This window comes from Peromyscus maniculatus, chromosome 14 (genome assembly GCF_049852395.1).
Source record: "Peromyscus maniculatus bairdii isolate BWxNUB_F1_BW_parent chromosome 14, HU_Pman_BW_mat_3.1, whole genome shotgun sequence".
In the NCBI taxonomy this organism is placed as follows: domain Eukaryota; kingdom Metazoa; phylum Chordata; class Mammalia; order Rodentia; family Cricetidae; genus Peromyscus; species Peromyscus maniculatus.
The window spans coordinates 39,852,468-39,863,644 of record NC_134865.1 but is presented as its reverse complement, the minus strand read 5'-3'; positions in this window follow the sequence as shown (position 1 = coordinate 39,863,644).

Genomic DNA, 11,177 nt, shown 5'->3' with positions numbered 1-11,177 from the left:
AGGGCCAGAACAGTGAGCTGGCTCAATACAAAAGAACTGTTATTCCTACACATATGGGCCACGTCCAGTTCAAAAGAGCAAGGAAACTGTCTAAAACTGGAGCTCTTCTTCTTTCCAATACACTGTACTTGCTGGGAACAGATGGGAGTGCTATTTGCACTGTGCACACCAAGTGGAGCATAAGAGTTGTTGAAATTACCCTAAATAACTCTTGGTGCTAGAAGTTCAAACTGAATGGGATTCACTTAGTTTCAGAAGGGGAATTGAACCCTAGCTTGGCTTACAATAAAAACACTCTACTTTGGAGGAGGGGCACTCTTGTACTCTACTGTGTTTCCTATAGGGACATAACAGTGAGCAATTCAGAACAAAAGAACTGTTATTCCTACACACACGGGCCACATCTAGTTCAACTCAGCATAGGAAACTGACTAAAACAGGAGCTCCTCTTCAGTCCAATACACTGTACATGCTAGGAACAGACGCGAGTGCGATTTGCACTGTATATGACAAGTGGATCATAGGAGTGGTTGAAATTACCCTAAATAATTCTTGCAGCTAGAAATTCAAACTGAATGGGATTCAACTCTGTTTACGAAGAGAAATTAAACACTAGCTTGGCTTACAAGAAAAACACTCTGCTTTTAAGAAAGGGGCACTCTGGTATTCTAAGGTGTTTCCTATAGGGCATGAACAGTGAGCTGGCTCAGAACAAAAGAACTGTGAATACTACACACATGGGCCACATCCAGTTCAACTCAGCATAGGAAATTGTCTAAAACGGGAGCTCCTCTTCAGTCCAATACACTGTACTTGCCCATAACAGACGCGAGTGCTATTTGCACTGTATACGGCAAGTGGAGCATAATGGTGGTTGAATTTACCCTAACTAACTCTTGGTGCTAGAAGTTCAAACTGAATTGGATTTGACTCTGTTTAGGAATGGGAATTATACCCTAGCTTGGCTTACAAGAAAAACACTCTGCTTTTGAGTAAGGGGTATTCTGGTACTCTACTGTGTTTCCTATAGGGCCAGAACAGTGAGCTGGCTCATAACAAAAGAACTGTTATTCCTACACACAAGAGCCACATCCAGTTCAACTGAACATTGGAAAATGAAAAAAACAGGAGCTCCTCTTCAGTCCAATACACTGTACTCGCTGGGAACAGACGCGAGTGCTATTTGCACTGTTCATGGCAAGGGTAGCATAAGAGTGGTTACCCTTACCCTAAACAACTAATGCTGCTAGAAGTTCAACCTGAATGGGATTCAACTTAGTTTTGGAAGGGGAATTCAACCCTAGCTTGGTTTATAAGAAAAACACTCTGCTTTTGAGAAAGGGGCACTCTGGTATTCTACTGTGTTATATAGGGCCAGAACTAAGAGCTGGCTCAGAACAAATGAACTGTGATTCCTAAACACAGTCCATATCCAGTTCAACTCAAAATAGGAAACTGACTAAAACAGGAGCTCCTCTTCATTCCAATACACAGTACTTGCTGGGAACAGACTTCAGTGCTAAATGCACTTTGTATGGCAAGTAGAGCACAAGAGTGGTTGTCCTTGCACCAAACTAACTCTTGCAGCTGAATGGGATTCAACTCCATTTAGGAAGGTGAATGGAACCTTAGCTTGCCTTACAAGAAAAACACTCTGCTTTTCAGAAAGGGGCACTCTGGTACTCTACTGTGTTTCCTATAAGACCAGAACAGTGAGCTGGCTCAGAACAAAAGAACTGTTATTCCTACCCACAAGAGCCACATCCAGTTCATTTCTGCATAGGAAACTGACTAAAACAGGACCTCCTCTTCAGTACAATACACTGTACTTGCTGGGAATAGACGTAGGGCTATTTGAATTGTGTATGTCAAGGGGGGCACAAGAGTTTTGTGCTTACCCTAAACTAATTCTTGCTGGTAGAAGTTTAACCTGAAAGGGATTCAACTCGGTTTCAGAAGGGGAATTGAACCCTAACTAGGCTTACAAGAAAAACACTCTGTTTTTGGGAAAGGGGCACTAAGGTACTCTACTGTGTTTTCTAAAGGGCCAGAACATTGAGCTAGCTCAGAACAAAAGAAAGGTTATTCCTACACACTCAGACCATATTTAGTTCAACTCAACATAGGAAACTGACTAAAACAGGAGGTCCTCTTCAGTCCAACACACTGTACTTGCTTGTAACAGACACGAGTGCTATTTGCACTGTTTATGGCAAGTGGAGCACAAGCATGGTTGTCCTCACCCTAAACTAAAAAACTGTGCTTACTACACACACGGATCATATCCAGTTCAACTCAACATAGGAAAGTGACTAAAACAGGAGCTCCTCTTCTGTCCAATACACTGTACTTGCTGGGAACAGACACGAGTGCTATTTGCACTGTATATTCCAGGGGGAGCACACGAGTGGTTGTCCTTACCCCAAAATAACTCTTACTGCTAGTACTTCAAACTGCATGGGATTCAACTCCATTTTGGAAGGGGAATGGAACCCTAGCCCGCCTTTCAAAAAAAGCACTCTGTTTTGGATAAAGGGGCACTCTGGTACTCTGCTATGATTCCTATAGGGCCAGAACAGTGAGCTGGCTCAGAACAAAGAAATTTTCTAACTACACACATGGGCCATATCCAGTTAAACTCAGCATAGCAAACTGACTAAAACAGGAGCTCCTCTTCAGTCCAATACACAGTACTTGAAGGAAACAGACGCGAGTGCTATTTGCACTGTTCATGGCAAGTGGAGCACAAGAGTGGATGTCCTTTCCCTAAACTAACACTTTCTGCTAGAACTTCAAACTGAATAAGATTCAACTCTGTTTAGGAAGGTGAATGATACCCTAGCTTGCCATTCAAAAAAAAAACACTCTGCTTTTGAGAATGGGGCACTCTGGTACTATACTGTGTTTCATATAGGGCCCCAGCAGTGAGCTGGCTCAAAACAAAATAACTGGGATTCCTACACATACGGGCTACATCCAGTTCAACTGAGCATAGAAAACTGACTAAAACAGGACATCTTCTTCAGTCCTATACATTGTACTTCTTGGGAACAGATGCAAGTGCTATTTGCATTGTGTATAGCAAGGGGAACACAAGAGTGGTTGTCCTTACCCTAAACTAACTCTTGCTGCTAGATATTCACTCTGAATGGGATTCAAATATATTTAGGAAGGGGAAGTGAACCCTAGTTTAGCCTTAAGAAAAACACTCTGCTTTGACAAAGGGGCACTCTGGTACACTACTGTGTTTCCTGTAGGACCAGAACAGTGAGCCTGCTAAGAACAAAAGAACTGTAATTTGTACACATTCTGGCAAAATTCCAGTTCAACTCAGTATTGGAAACTAAGTCAAACAGGAGCTCCTCTTCAGTCCAATACATTGTACTTGCTGGGAACAGACGCGGGTGCTATTTGCACTGTATGGCAAGGGGAGCACAAGAGTGGTTGCCCTTACCCCAAACAAACTCGTACTGCTAGAACTTCAAACTGAATGGGATTCAACTCCGTTTAGGAAGGGGAATAGAACCCTAGGTTGCCTTACAAGAAAAAGCCTCTGCTTTTGAGAAAAGGGCACTCTGGTATTCTACTATGTTTCCTATGGGGCTAGAACACTGAGCTGGCTCAGAAAAAAAAAACTGTGCTTACTACACACATGGACCATATCCAGCTCAACTCAGCTTAGGAAACTGACTAAAACAGGAGCTCCTCTTCAGTTCAATACACTGTACTTGCTGGGAAAAGATGTGAGTGCTATTTGAACTATGTATGGAATGGGGAGCACATGTGTGGTTGTCCTTACCCTAAACTAACTCTTGCTGCTAGAAGTTCAACCTGAATGAGATTCAATTCTGTTTCAGAAGGGGAATTGAACCCTTGCATGGCTTACAAGAAAAACACTCTGCTTTTGAGAAAGGGGCACTCTGGTACTCTACAGTGTTTCCTATAGGGCTAGAATTAACTGCTGGCTCAGAACAAGAGAACTGTGCTTCTAAAACACGAGCCATATTCAGTTCAACTCAGCATAGGAAACCGACTAAAATAGGAGCTCCTCTTCAGTCCAAAACACTGTAATCCCCGGGAACAGACAAGATGGCTATTTGCGGAGCACTAGAGTGGTTGTCCTTACCCCAAACTAACTTTTGCTGCTAGAACTTCAAACTGAATGGTTTTCAACTCTGTTTAGGTGGGGGAATCGAACCCAACCTTGCCTTACAAGAAAAACACTCTGCTTTTGAGAAAAGGGCACTCTGGTACTCTACTCTGTTTCCTATAGAGACTGAACAGTGACATGGCTCAGAACAAAAGAACTGTGCTTCCTAAACTCGGGCCATATCCTGTTCAACTCAGCAAATGAAACTGACTAAAACTGGAGCAACTCTTCAGTCCAATACACTGTACTTGCTGGTAAATGACCCAGTGCTATTTGCACTATGAGATTCAAATCCATTTAGGAAGGGGAATGGAACCCTAGCTTGGTTTACAGAAAACAACTCTGCTTTTGAGAAAGGTGCACTCTGGTACTCTACTGATTTCATATAGGGCCAGAACAGTGAGCCTTCTCAGAACAAAAGAACTGTGATTCATACACACGGGCCATATCCAGTTCAACTCATCATAGGAAACTGATTAAAACAGGAGCTCCTCTTCAGTCCAATACACTGTACTTGTTGGGAAGGGACATCAGTGCAATTTGAACTTTGTATGGCAAGGGGAGCAAAAGAGTGGTTGTCCTTACCCCTAACTAACTAGCTTGCTTTACAACAAAAACACTCTGCTCATCAGAAAGGGCCACTCAGGTACTCTACTGTGTTTCAATAGGGCCAGAACAGTGAGCCTGCCCAGAACAAAAGAAATGTGCTTCCTAAAAACACGAGTCACATCCAGTTCAACTGAGCATAGGAAACTGACTAAAACAGGAGCTACTCTTCAGTCCAATACACTGTACTTGCTGGGAACAGACGGTAGTGCTATTTGCACAGTGTATTTCAAGGGGAGCACAAGGGTTGTTTGCCTTATCCCAAACTAACTCTTGCTGCTAGACCTCAAACTAAATGAGATTCATGTCCGTTTAGGAGGAGAAATTGTAGCCTAGCTTGCCTTACACGAAAAACCCTATGCTTTTGACAAAGGGGCACTCTGGTACTCTACTGTGTTTCCTTTAGGGTCAGAACAGTGAGCTGCCCTGAACAAAAGAAATATGCTTCCTACACACACGGGACACATCCAGTTCAACTCAGCATACAAAACTGACTTAAACAGATCTCCTCTTCAGTCAGATGCACTGTACTTGCTGGGAACAGACGCGAGTGCTATTTGCACTGTGTATGGCAAGGGGAGCACAAGTGTGGTTGTCCTTAACCCAAATAACTCTTGTTGATAAAACTTCTAACTGAATGGGAGTCAACTCCATTTAGGAAGGTGAATTGAAACCCAGTTTGCCTTACAAGAAAAACACTCTGCTTTTGAGAAAGCGACACTGTGGTACTCTACTGTTTTTCCTATAGGGCCAGAACATTGAGCTGGTTCAGAACAAAAGAAATGTGTTTTCTACACAAATGGGCCATATGCAGCTCATCTCAGCATAGGAAAGTGACTAAAAGAGGAGCTCCTCTTCAGTACAATAAACCGCACTTGATGGTATCAGACCCAAATGATACTTGCACTGTGTATGGCAAGGGGAATACAAGAATGGTTGTTCCTACCCCAAACTAACACTTGCTGCAAGAACATCAAACTGAATGGGATTAAACTCCATTTAGGAAGGGGAAAGGAGCCCCAGCTTGCCTTACAAGAAGAACACTCTGCTTTTGAGAATGGGGCACTCTGGTACTCTACTGTGTTTCTTATAGGGCTCGAACAGTAAGCTACCTCAGAACAAAAAAATTGTGCTTCCTACACACACTAACCATATCCAGTTCAACTCAGCATAGGAAACTGACTAAAACAGGATCTCCTCTTCAGTCCAATACACTGTAATTTCTGGGTACAGATTTGAGTGCTCTTTGCACCGTGTATGCAAGGGAAGCACAAGAGTGGTTGTCCTTATCCCAAACTAACACATGTTGCTAGAAATTCTACCTAAATGGAATTCAACTCCATTTCGGAAGGGTAATGGATCCCTAGCTTGCCTTATAAGAAAAACACTCTGCTTTTGAGAAAGCGCACTCTGGTACTGTGTTTCCTCTAAGGCCAGAACCAAGAGCTGGCTCAGAACAAAAAAAAAAATGTGCTTCCTGCACACAATGGCCATATCTAGTTCAACTCAGCATAGGAAACTGACTAAAATAGGAGCTCCTCTTCAGTCCAAAATACTGCAAGTGCTGGTAACAGACCCTAGTGCTATTTGCAATTTGCATGGCAAGGGGAACACAAGAGTGGTTGTCCTTTCTCCAAACTAACTCTTGCTGCTAGAACTTCAAACTTAAAGGGATTCAACTTTCTTTAGGAGGGGGAATGGAACCCTAGCTTGCCTTACTAGGAAAACACTCTGCTTTTGAGAAAGGGGTACTCTGGTACTCTATTGTGTTTCCTATAGGCCCACAACAGTGAGCTGGCTCAGAACAAAAGAAATGTACTTCCTATACACACTGGCCGTATCCAGTTCAACTCAGCATAGGAAATTGACTAAAACAGGAGCTCCTCTTCAGTCCATACACTGTACTTGCTGGGAAAAGATACAAGTGCTATTTGCACTGTGAATGGCAAGGGGAGCACAAGAGTGGTTTTACTTAACCCAAACTAACTCTTGCTGCTAGAACTTCAAACTTAATGGGATTCAACTCCATTAAGAAGGGGAATGGAACCCTAGCTTGCCTTACAAGGAAAACACTCTGCTTTTGAGAAATGGGCACTCTGGTACTCTACTGTGTTTCCTAAAGGGCCAGAGCATTAGCTGTCTCAGAACAAAAGAAATGTCTTCCTAAACACACAGGCCATATCCATTTCATCTCAGCATACAAAACTGGATAAAACAGGAGCTCTTCTTCAGTCCAATAAACTGTACTTGCGGGGAACACACATCAGTCTATTTGCATTGTGTATGGCAAGGGGAGCACAAGAGTAGTTGTCCTTACCCCAAACTAACTCTTGCTGCTAGAACTTCAAACTTAATGGGATTTACCTTTGTTTAGGTGGGGGAATGGAACTCTAGCTTGCCTTACAAGGAAAACTCTCTGCTTTTGAAAAAGGGGCACTCTGGTACTCTACTATGTTTCCTATAGGGCCAGATATTGAATTGCCCAGAACAAAAGAAATGTGCTTCCTAAACACACAGGCCATATCCAATTCAACTCAGCATAGGAAACTGACTAAAACAGCTCGGGTACCCACTTGACCAATGCAGTAGTTCATGGGAACTTCTCTAGCACTCTGCTTCTTCCTATTCCCATGGTGTCTTCATTTATCATAGTATCTCTTTTCCTTGTTCTCCCACTCTGTTCCTGATCTAGCAAGGAGGACATCCCGTTCCCCTAAGCTCTCTTTCCCATGACCCTTGTCCTCCATTAATCTCCCTCACTCCAAGTTTGCTCATGTACCTCTCATCCTTTTCTCTGTCACTGGGTGATCTCTGTGTCTTTCCTAGGGTCCTCTTTACTAGCTAGCCTCCCTGGAGCTGTGGGTTGCAGTCTGTTTATCTTTTGCTTTACATCTAGTATCCACTTATGAGTGAGTACATACCATGTTTGTCTTCTGAGTCTGGGTTAACTCACATAGGAGGATATGTCCTAATTCCATCCATTTGCCTGCAAATTTTATGATGTCATGGTTTTTCTCTGCTGAGTAGTACCCCCATTATGTATATGTACCACATTTTTTAATCCATTCTTCAGTTGAAGGGCATCTAGGTTGATATTATTTATAATATCCAGAAACTGGATATTACATAGTTGTGATGTGCTGTGAACATAGTTGAGCATGTGTCCTTGTGGTATGATTGAGCATTCCTTGGGTATATGCCCAAGAGTGGTATAGCTTGAGGGAGATTGATTCCCAATTTTCTGAGAAAGTGCCATACTGATTTCCAAAGTGGCTGTACAAGTTTGCATTCCCACCGACAGTGGAGGAGTGTTCCCCTTGCTCCACATCCTCTCCAACATAAGCTGTCTTCAGTGGTTTTGATCATAGCCATTTTGACAGGTGTAAGATGTTATCTCAGAGTTGTTTTGATTTGCATTTTCCTGATGATTAAGGATGTTGAGCAATTCCTTAAATGTCTTTCAACCATTTGAGCTTCTTCTGTTGAGAATTCTCTGTTTAGCTCTATAGCCTATTTTTTAATTGGACTGTTAGGTATTTTGATGTCTAGTTTCTTGAGTTCTTTATATATTCTGGATATCAGCCCTTTGTCAGATGTGGTGTTGGTGAAGATCTTTTCCAATTCTGTAGGCTGTCCTTTTGTCTTATTGACCATGTCTTTTGCCCTACAAAAGCTTCTCAGTTTCAAGAGGTCCCATTTATTAATTGTTGCTCTCAGTTTCTGTGTTATTGGTCTTATATTTAGGAATTGATCTCCAGTGCTACTTCCTACTTTCTCTTCTATCAAGTTCAGTGTAACTGGATTTATGTTGAAGTTTTGATCCACTTGGACTTAAGTGTTGTGCATGGTGTCAGATATGGGTCTATTTGCAATCTTCTATGCACATCCACTTGTGCCAGCACCATTTGTTGAAGATGCTTTCTTTTTTCAATTGTATAGTTTTGGATTCTTTGTCAAAAATTAGGTGTTATTTCGTGTGCAGATTAATGTCAGAGTCGTCAGTTTCGTTCCATTGGTTCACATGTCAGTTTCTATGCCCGTATCAAGCTGTTTTTATTACTGTAGCTCCATAGTAGAGCTTGAAGTCAGGCATCATGATGCCTCCAGAGGTTGCTTTATTGTACAGGATTCTTTTGGCTATCCTGGGTTTTTTGTTTTTCCATATGAAGTTGACTATTGTTCTTTCCAGGTCTGTGAAGAAATGTGTTGGGATTTTGATGGGGATTACATTAAATCTGTAGATTGTTTTTGGAAAGATTGCCATTTTAACTATTTTAATTCTACCTATCCATGAGCATGGGAGATCTTTCCATTTTCTGATGTCTTCTTCAATTTCTCTTTTAAGTCCCTGAGGACTTAAAGTTCTTGTCATACAGGTCCTTCACTTGCTTAGTTAGAGTTAACCCAAGGCATTTTATATTATTTGTGGCTATTGTAAAGGGTGATGTTTCTCTGATTTCTTTCTGAGCCCATTTGTCATTTGTATATAGGAGAGCTACTGATTTCTTTGAGTTAATCTTGTATCCTGCCACCTTACTGAAGGTGTTTATCAGCTGTAAGAGTTCCTTGGTCAAATTTTTGCAGTCATTTGTATATACTATCATGTCATCTGAAAATAGTGAAAGTTTGACTTCTTCCTTTCCAATTTGTATCCCCTTGATCTCCTTTTGTTGTCTTATAGCTCTAGCGAAAACTTCAAGTACCATATTGAATAAATATGGGGAGAGCAGACAGTCTTGACTTGTTCCTGATTTTAATGGAATTGCTTTGAGTTTCTCTCCATTTACTTTGGTATTGGTTGTTGGTTTGCTGTAAACTGCCTTTATTACATTTAGGTATGTTTCCTATATTCATGATCTCACCAAGAACTTTAACATGAAGGGTGTTGGATTTTGTCAAAGGCCTTTTCAGCATCTAATGAAATGATCATGTGGGTTATTTTCTTTCAGTTTGTTTATATGCTATATTACATTGACAGACTTTCATATGTTGAGCCAAACTTGTATCTCTTGGATGAAGCCTACTTGATCTTGGGATATAATTGTTTTGATGTGTTCTTGGAGTCTGTTTGCCAATATTTTATTGCATATTTTTGCATCAATTTTCATGAGGAAGATTGGTCTGTAATTATCTTTCTTTGTTGCATCTTTGTTTGGCTTGGGAATCAGAGTAACTATAGCTTCATAGAAGGAGTTTGGTAAAGTTCCTTCCATTTCTATTGTGTGGAACAATTTAAAGAGTATTGGCATTAACTCTTCTTTGAAGATCTGGTGGAATTCTGCACTGAAACCATCTGGTCCTTGGCTTTTTTGGTTGGCAGACTTTTAAGGACTGTTTCTATTTCCTTAGGGGATATTGGTCTATTTAATAAATAATTTATCTGGTCTTGATTTAACTTTGGGATGTTATACCTATTCAGAAAATTATCCCTTTTAGATTTTCCAGTTTTGTGGAGTACAGGTTTTTGAAGTATGACCTGATGATTCCTCATTGTCAGTTGCTATGTCTCCCTTTTCATTTATGATTTTGCTAATTTGGGTGCTCTTTCTCTTTGCCTTTTGGTTAGTTTGGATAAGGGCTTGTCTATTTTGTTGATTTTCTCAAAGAACCAGCTCTTTGTTTCATTGATTCTTTGTAGTCTTCTCTTTGTTTCTATTTTATTGATTTCAGCTCTCAATTTTATTATTTCCTGGTGTTTATTCCTCCTGCATGACTTTGATTCTTCTTGTTCTAGAGCTTTCAGGTGTGCTGTTAAGTCAGTAGTGTGAGATTTCTCCAACTTCTTTATGTGGGCATTAATTACTATGAATTTTCCTCTTAGCACTGCTTTCATAGTGTCCCATACATTTGGGTATATAGTATATTCATTTTCATTGATCTCTAGGAAGTCTTCAATTTCTTTCTTTATTTCTTCCTTGACACATTGGTGAATCAGTTGACTATTATTCAGTTTCCATGAGATTGTAGGCTTTCTGTGATTTTTGTTGATGAAATCTGACTTTAAACCATGGTGGTCTGATAGAATGCAGGAGGTTATTCCATTTTTTTGTATCTGTTGAGATTTGCTTTGTCACTGAGTATTTGGTCAATTTTAGAGAAGGTTCCATTGGGGTGCTGAAAAGAAGGTATGTTCCTTTTTGTTAGGGTGGAATGTTCTGTAGATGTCCATTAAGTTTATCTGAGTCATAGCATCAGATATGTTTCAATTTGGCAGATCTGTCCAGTGGTAAGAGTTGGGTGCTAAAGTCTCCCACTATTAATGTGTGGGGTTTTATGTGTGTTTTAAGCTTTAGTAATGTTTCTTTTACATATGTGGGTGCCCTTGTATTTGGGACATAAAGTTCTGTATTGAAACTTCATCTTGGTGAATCTTTCCTGTGATGAGTATGCAATGTCCTTCTTGATCTCTTTTAGTTGATTT